The sequence below is a fragment of the Papaver somniferum genome, chromosome 2, assembly GCF_003573695.1.
Source record: "Papaver somniferum cultivar HN1 chromosome 2, ASM357369v1, whole genome shotgun sequence".
In the NCBI taxonomy this organism is placed as follows: Eukaryota; Viridiplantae; Streptophyta; class Magnoliopsida; order Ranunculales; family Papaveraceae; genus Papaver; species Papaver somniferum.
In genome coordinates, this window is record NC_039359.1 from 10,132,371 (window position 1) to 10,141,858 (window position 9,488).

The following is a 9,488-nucleotide window of genomic DNA, read 5'->3' on the forward strand; positions in this document are numbered from 1 at the left end:
GGTTAATAAATACAGGGAGTAATGGTGAAATGCTCTCTTTTATGGAACATCAATTCCAGGCGTTACCGGTTACCACCTCCTTCCATTTACTCCCCCGTTTCCCATTTCTTAATGAGACCAGAGTACGTTTCACTTCGACTGGTATAAATAGGCATTACCTATTTCCACCAAACAACAAGTTCAGGTCAGGAGGATACAACACTCAGAAAATATTTGCTAGCTTTACATCTGTTAGCTTCCCACTTTCTGATACAAGTCGTGAAACAACTACTCTTCCAGAATCAACTATTCTGGTCTCAACACTCTCTTCGCTTCCCTCCCCAAGACCAAACCTTCTCCTTCACTTTGTGACCGAAGCAAGTCCGGACAGACATTTTTTGGTTTAGTCCGGATTTGTACAGATTGATCTCTCGAATCTAAAGTACTCCCTTGCAGTACATTGTTTAGGGTTTTAACCCGTTTCTCACCCACACACCCGGAATTACCAAAATCGGCAGAAATCGTTTTCACCCTCAAACACCAGCATTTAATCATCCTTTCACCAACTGGTCTTCAAGAGACTTTGGTATTTTCTCACTCGAGCATCTGGGAGATACACAGCCGGTCCATCATCCCATTTAGCCGGTCACTCCTTCATTCCGTGGTTGATTTTCAATAAATCATCAATTGATCAGTAATTGATCAAAATTAGGGTTTCGAATCCAAAGCTCTGCAAAACATAATTCTAAGCAGATTCAAACACTAATAATTTTACGTTGATCCCGCGATCAACTTTTTAATTATCATACTCGGCTCAGTTGCCGGTATCTTAAATTAATATTTTATTTGGTCCCGCTACCAATAATTCATCAGATGAGCAACATTTGCTTAGACTAAGGAATATTGATTCAACTATCAATATTCAAAAATTCAGCAACATTTTCTCACCTTAACTATCAACATTCATTCGACCCTCTGCCTCAACAGGCATGTTCAATCCATGAGTCCTAGAACATTTAAAAATCATGTTCAACTCAGCAATACAAAGACTCATCGTCTCATAAAGTCAACAATTGATTAAATATGCCTCGACGACTCCACAATCACACGAGACATCAATCGTGTCCCATGGGGGATATCAACTAGGGTTTTGGTCTGGAGGTCTACAGCACGTGTTCATACACGATGAGAATGTGAGCAAGTCGTGCAAGCAGTTAGAGGAGTTAGAAAAGTAGTGGGTAGAAAATCAACCAAGTCTTCGCACGATGAGCAACTGGTTTTAACACGAGTTCCACTTCCCCACTATTTGACTCCAGTAACTGTCACACTTCATGGGGTCAAGGTGTCTACAATTCTTGCAATATAAATAAGTCTCTGAATCATGATTGAAACAACAGACTCTCTTTCGCCGAACGGACAACAAGAGAACAAAAACTCAAGGTCTGAACAATTACTCTCGACAGAGCAAATTCAATCAATCAGAGCTTATCTTTTTTCTTCACGCAGAATATACAACACACCTACAATTTCGATCACCATTGATCTCACACATTTCTCAGCTTCCCTCTTACATGTCGACCCATCCTCTCTTGTAACCGAATTGACTCTATAACGGTCATTGTCTTGGTTTAGGCCGGAGTCCTACAGATTGATCTCTCGAATTCAAAGCACTCCCTTTTCGCAGTGCATCTGTGTGAGGATAGACAGTTCGCTCGGTTCAAGTAGTTTCCTCCGCACGGTCGTCTCCTAAATTCCTTAAAAACCAGCAACTAGTTTTGCCCCATATACACCTAGTCAACCGAATTTTTGTAACTAGCGTGAAAATGCACAGTACTCACATGGAGGTAGAACCGAACTTGTTTTGTTAGAACCGTAAAACCCATAATTGGTGATTTGATAGGATAATCAATCACATAGTTCTTCGAATTCAGACGAACCAATTCTAAACTTGTTTGGAAGTGTGGAAAAGCGTTTCCAAGATTGTAAGTATGAAAAGGACTTGCAAAGTAAAGATGTAGACATACTTTGAACATGTGCAGTAACTTTTATCATTAGTTGTTCAAAGATATTCCTTAATAGCTAATGGAGAATCCCAGGATCGAAATAAATTGAGAATCTTTTAATTAAGGTTTCTTAGTTTTTATATGCTATTTAATTTCCAGCAATTAAATGCGTATCTTTAGAAAATAATAATTAGTAATTTGCATTTACTGATTATAGATTTTCTATTGGGATTTCGGTCAATATTTGGACAGTGCATTTCCAAGAGTTATGAAAACCGATTTTGTGTTTATTGCATATCTTTGAGAATATTCGGTTTTGGAAATTCTTTGGTGTCCAAACTTCCTTGTCTATAAATATTGAAGTTTGCATTTCTAGAAAACTAATCTTCAGAGCCAGTAAAACTACCTAGTTGTGTTGTTACTGGTGGAGCCACCTATTCGTAAAGGAAAGTAGCCTAATTAGGAGAAATCTCTTAAGGCCGCTCAGTTTAAAGACTTCTTTGAGATTGAGAAGCTCTATTAGTACCGTTGGTGGGAAACTAGATAATTGAAGTTTATTATTAGTTTTCGATTGATTTAATTTACTAATGGTTGTTGAATTTTGATTGAACCTAGTTTGTTTATGCTTGAGAATCTTCTCTTCTGATATAAGATTCACTCAAACTAGATCGAAGTTTCGACGGGGATCTTTAGAACTGTTTGTAGATCTAAAGACGTCTTGAGATAATCCAACATTAACAGACTTCATTTTTTGTGTGATTGATCACAAGAGATTCAAGTTGATTGTGTGCAGGTGTTGATTGAAGATTAAAGAAGATTTGAAGACAAGAAGACTTTTTGGGTTCATAATCTTTGGTGTGCACAATACTTGTTTCGGCTGGAAAGGGATCCAACTATAATCGGTTTATCTTTGTGATAGATTGGATTTATTAGTTGAGTAGATCGGCATCAATACACTTCTTTGTGATTTATAGCATTGCATAGTCTAACAATTACTTCGGTAGTTATTGAGAGATTGATCTAAGGACCCGACACAGGAATTTATTGGTTACGCGGAAGAGCCTTTGTCAAACTCATATCACGTTGTTTGAAAAGAGTTGTTACCGTTCAGATTTTTTATTCCTTTACTGTTTGGAATACAAATCAAAGGAATTGTTCCAAGTTATTTACAAGTTGGAGGCGCAGGGATACTGAGGAAACTAGGTGAACTGTAGGTTTAGTTGCTTGGTCTCAACTATACGAAGTTGGTTTGATTTTGCATAGCGTCTTAATTCTGAGAGTATTCAATTCTGGACTAGGTCCCGGGGTTTTTCTGCATTTGCGGTTTCCTCGTTAACAAAATCTTGCTGTGTCATTTAATTTTATTTTTCGCAATTATAATTGTGTTTATTATAATTTAAAGTAAATTGCACAAACGTTAATTCCTATTTTGCTTGATAGACAATCCCTAAAGTTTGGTTAAGTCTGAACCTATTATCAAGTAAACATACTTCGTTGTTGTATTGTATCGATCTCGTGTCCATAGATAATCACACGAAATGTGAACCGGTTAGTTGTATTGTCTCGACTCAGTCCATAGACAATCACTTTCGGAAAAGGACTTATAGGTGGAAAAGTTTTAGATTGAGGTATATTTGGGTACCCTCTTCTTTTCAAATGTGCTAAGGATGTTGGAGTTAAGTTCCGACATGACTTTGTACGTGATATAGTCGCTGACATTTGTTACAAAGCTGGTGTGCCTGCACGTAAGGAAGTTTCTCTTGGGCTTCTGTCAGATGATGACAAAGATATACGATCGGCTGATATCCTCGTTCTTAACTGGGAAAATGGTAAGGATGTGTGCATGGATGTTACAGGGGTCTATCCCTTTACAGGTGAAGGTATCCGCTCTTTTTTTCCTGGCAAAGCTATTTCTAATATTGTTGCGTGAAAACGCACTAAATACTTGGATAAGTGTGTATCACTTGGATATGGTCTCGGTGTTCTAGCTTTCTCTACCTTAGGGGAACTTGGGGAGGATACTTTATGTTTTTTCAAGCGTCTGAAGAATTGCTTAGTTAGTAATGATGCTAGTAGTAGTATTAGTAGTTTTATTTTCCATAGATTAGGTATTGCTATTCAAAAAGGAGTTGGAGCCCAGCTTGTTGCTAGGTTACCAACCAAAAGTATGTAATTTTCTTATTGTTTATTTTTTATTTTATTATAACTATAAAAAATAAATTTAATAAACTTTAGAATTTAAATAAATAAATCTAAAAACATTGCAAGATGAAAATCGTTGGAAATAGCTATGTGTATTGACAATAATGGCTATTACAAATCCTAGTTATCCTTCTTAAAAACATAAGAATAAATTCTCATAAGAAGTTTCCTAGACATTAAGACCAATGAAAAATTCTTTATCGTCCCCGAACTCCTTGTCGTCAACAGCCATTGGGACATAAGGTTCATGAAGAAAGGAGTTGATATCAACAAACCTTCTTGACTGATGCCAAACCAGGGCCTTCTGAATTTCAAGAGTCTTAAACACAAAAGCCTTTATTTTTTGTACTTCCTTTCTTAATTCCTTCAATTCTTCAAGAACACCAGAGAGTTTCTGAAGATTTGAAGGAACAACCCTTGATTTTCTCACATTCCTCCTTTTTCTTTTCAAATTTGAGTGAACTGGAGGATTGTATTTTTCCTTCATGACTGATGGCTTAACAATCATATTAACATCTCTTCCATCAGAAGTTATGATGCTTGGAGTCTCCGTAGCAATATGGGTTTGTGAGAGAAATTTCTCAGAACAATCTCTACAAGCAAACTTATGATAAAAGAGTTTCTTAGTGAAGAAAAAAGGAATGTAGGCTTACGGAACCTTTATACACTTAAAGGATTCACGTACACACAACTCATACCCTAAAAAAGACAAAATTGTCTATTTTAACCCTCTTTTATTGACTAAACAGGGAAGACTTTTCCAATGTCAATTAGATATGAAAAGCGGCACGAATTCCAGACTTTACAATGCTCATAGAGTAAAAACAAAAACAAAAAAAAAAAAGAAAATCAAAACAATCCAAAAGAATTTTCTTTTCCTAAAGCCTAAGGTGTGCAAAATGTTTTCTCTTTTGATTAGGCACATGAGACAAGATGCACAAACCAACATAATTGAAGTTGTGCTGGGGTGAGCAATAATCTGTCCACCATATCCTTTTCAAAAGGAATTCATAGAGCCCTGTTTCTCATAGTGTTTAGACCATAAATTTCTTTCTAATGATCTAGTCTTTTCTTTGAAAACTAACTTCTTTAAATAAGAGATGCGTTTACATACCTCTGCTGATTTTTGAACAAATTTTAGCTTGTTTGCTAATCGATTCGCTCTTCGTTGAAGTTTGTTGACATATCTCATTTTTTGTTTGAACTTGAAACACTTTGAAAGTTCATGACCTTTGAGAGAACAATAAAAGCATATCAACCTGGAAAATGATTCAGACGCCCGAGATGTGTACGGGGATAGACACTTAGTGGAACCTGTCAAATCAGAAAAAGAGTTTCTAGTAGAAACAGGTAGATCAAATTTTTCTTCCAGATCGGTTGAGATTTCTTATGAAAGAATATCAAGATTGATGTATGTATTGCTACAATTATCAAAATCAAAATTTTCACAAAGAAGTGCAACACTTGACTTTTCGTCTTCATTAGAATCATAGTTGTCAGACATTTCATCAAGAGTTGCAGCAAGACCTTTGTTCCCAGTCTATTTTTTACGATTTGGACACTCATTTGCAAAATGGCCAAAACCTTTACACTTAAAGCACTGAGGCATATCCTCGTCATCAATTTCATCATTATCTCTATTTTAGGAGGAACACGATTATGGGGTTTATCTGATGACCTGGGTTTATCTCTGAAGAACCGTTTACTTCTCTTCAAAAGAAGGTCCCTAAACTGTCTTGTGATCAAGGAGACTGACTTGTCAAGATCTTCATCTGATGAATCAGCCTCAGAAAGATCATCTTCAGAGATACAAAAACTTTTACTTTTGTCAAGTAATTTAGTGCTCTTTTGTGCTTTGAAAGCAACATCCTTTCCGGATTTGGATGAATGCTCATGATCAAAGATCTTTAACTTCCCAACCAGAGTATTTATGGAAAAAGTTGCGAGATTATTTCCTTCAACGATGACATGCTTCTTAGAATCGTATCTAGATGGTCGATATCTGAGAATCTTCATCATAATGTCCTTTTCAGGAATGGTTTTATCCAATGCAAAAGATGCATTAACAATTTCAAACACTTTGTGATTAAACTCATCAAATGAATCTTCATCTGCCATACAAAGGTTTCCCCAATCAGAATTAAGGTTTTGAAGCTTAGCTTCTTTTTTACAGGTCTTCCCTTCAAATACGGTTTCTAAGATATCCCAGGCTTCTTTAGACTTTGTGCAAGTAGTCACATGATGCTGAAGATCTGGGGTAATGGCATGTATGATAGCATTTAAGCCGTCATAATTTTGCTTTACAGCAAGGATTTCTTCTGGATTATATCTAACAATATCCTTAGGTATAGATACATCACCTTCTGTATTAACCAGATGATCGTAGCCATTAACAACACGTACCCATGTTTGAAAATCATGAGTTTGAAGAAAAGCACGCATAACGATTTTCCACCACAAGTAGTTTGAGCCATCGAAGACTGGTGGTATGTTTATGGAGATAGAATTTCTGTCCATATAGTCATATCGCTACAAACACAGACTTATGGGGTCTTAAACGTGTTTGTCTGCTCTGATACCAATTGAATAAGCGTGGGTCTAACAACCTCACCCAATATTTCGCTTAGCAATCTGTATGGACTAACTCCAATATACTTACAAGAGAATCAACTAGACAGTTAGACTCAATCTTAAGAAAAGTATATCAAAGAGTTTGTATCTCAGTCTCTCAATTCAATCCGTAATCAAACAAATAATAATTTGTGAGCCCGATTGAATATAAGAGAGATAACTTGAACGGTACCAAAGACCAATGTTCAAGGATAAATCAATTTCAATCAACAACCAAAGGTTGGATTTACCAATTGATAGATTCAACATACAACCTGTGATATTTCAATTATATAACAAAATATAATGCGAAAAATAAATAACACAGATACCAAAAGTTTTGTTAACGAGGAAACCGCAAATGCTGAAAAACCCCGGTACCTAGTCCAGATTTGAACACCACACTGTATTAAGCCACTACAGACACTATCCTACCACAAATATAACTTCGGTCTGGAATATAGTTGAACCCTAATCAATCTCACAGTGATTCAAGGTACATTCGTTCTCCTTACGTCTATGATCCCAGCAGGATACTACACACTTGATTCTCTTAGCTGATCTCACCCACAACTAAGAGTTGCTACGACCCAAAGTCAAAGACTTGATAAACAAATTTGTATCACACAGAAAAGTCTATTGAATAGATAAATCTGTCTCCCACAGATAAACCCTAAAGGTTTTGTTCCGTATTTTGATAATAATCAAGGTGAACAGGAACCAATTGATAACCCGGACTTATATTCCCGAAGAACAAGCCAGAATTATCAATCACCTCACAACAATATTAATCGATTAACAAAACAAGATATTGTGGAATCACAAACGATGAGACGAAGGTGTTTGTGACTACTTTTCTATCTTGCCTATCGGAGATATAAATCTTAAGACAATCTTACGACAGTACTCAAACATGATAGAAACAACAAGATTAGATCACGCAACTACAGAGAAAATAGTTGGGTTTGGCTTCACAATCCCAATGAGGTCTTTAAGTCGTTAACCTACAGGGTTTCATGAAAAACCTAAGGTTAAAGGAGAATTGACTCTAGCTTATACAACTAGTATCACACAGGAGGTGTGGGGATTAAGTTTTCCAGTTGCTAGAGTTCTCCTTTATATAGATTTCATATCAGGGTTTGCAATCTAAGTTACCTTGGTAACAAAGCATTCAATATCCACCGTTAGATGAAAACTTGATTAGATTCAAGCTAATATCTTTGAACCGTTAGAACGAACTTAGCTTGTTATATACAAATAAAATGTAACTTCATTTAGTTTTGAGTAACCGTACCTAAACATGTACACTTAGTCGGTTCAACAATAGTTAACCAATGGCTAACCATATGAGAACTTTCATATCAACCTTATTCATCACCACAATAAATAGTTCAAATGACTCAAATGAACTAGTTAGAGAGTTGTTCAATTGCTTAGATATCATAGAAGTATACAAGACACAATCGAAGCAAAATCGGTTTTGATTCACTCGAATCGATTCATGAACATTATAGCCACGGTTTGCAAAGATTGCATTCCCTATTATATAAATGTTTTAGCTCATGAACAAACCGATTTTAGAAAGTAACCTACCTAACTATGCAAACGGGTACGCATCCTTAAGTAACCGGATTGAGTTTGTTTTTCACTTTCAAACTCCAGTAGAAATTCACGGACGTGAACTTTCCGCTAGTATGCGTACGGGTACGCATACTTACCCGGATTTCCAACAACCGCCAGTACGCTTACGGGTATGCATACTTTGGGTTCCCGGTTTTGGACTTTTACACAAATGTGAGAACACACTATGTTTATACATAAAGATGGTTACATGTTCTAAACTCTAATTTCAATCATTGAAACTTTCTTAGAGAATGTTAAAATAGTTATTATTCACGAACTATTTTCATCAAAAGCGATTTTCAAGTTATTGAAATAATCAACATGACTTTCGTAATGAGTAAAGATGAACTTGGCTAAAGTGAAAGCTTACCAACACATATTTGGAGAAATACATAGGCGAGGTAAACTCGGCTCGAAATAGCAAATGTGTATAATTGAAGTCTATATAACAATACGACTTTTGTCTTAAGTAGGAGATAGAGTAGATAGACTTTTGAGTGATAGATAAGTTCAAGTCTCCACATATCGTTTGTTGATGAAGTTCCACAAGTTCCCTTGAGTAATTCTTCGTCTTCAATCGATGAACATCGTGGAGTCTAACGCTCAACTAAACTTACTATCTTCATCCGAGATTTAGCTATAAGTATACTAGAAATCAAGACTTATAGTTTTGGCAACTAAACTTGATAAAAAAAGCTTGATATAGCAACGCTTGCGAGTTCGACCGAGCAGTGCTCTAACACTTAGCTTTGATTGTAAGCAACCATGATTTGAAAGACTATATAAGGGAGAACTCTAGCAACTGGAAAACCTAATCCCGACACTTTCTTATGTCCTAGTTGCAAACTAGAGTTGATTCTCCTTTAACCTAGGTTTTTCCAAAGCCGTTATTAGGTTAACGAATTGAAGACTTCATTTGGGATTCGTGAAGAAAGATCCAACTATTTTCTCTGTAGTTGTGTATTATGATCTTACTTGTTCAATCGTATTGAGTTTTATCTTCTCTAAGATTTACTCGAGATTTATCTCCGATATGTAAGATATAAAAAGTAATCACAACAGTTCTTCGTC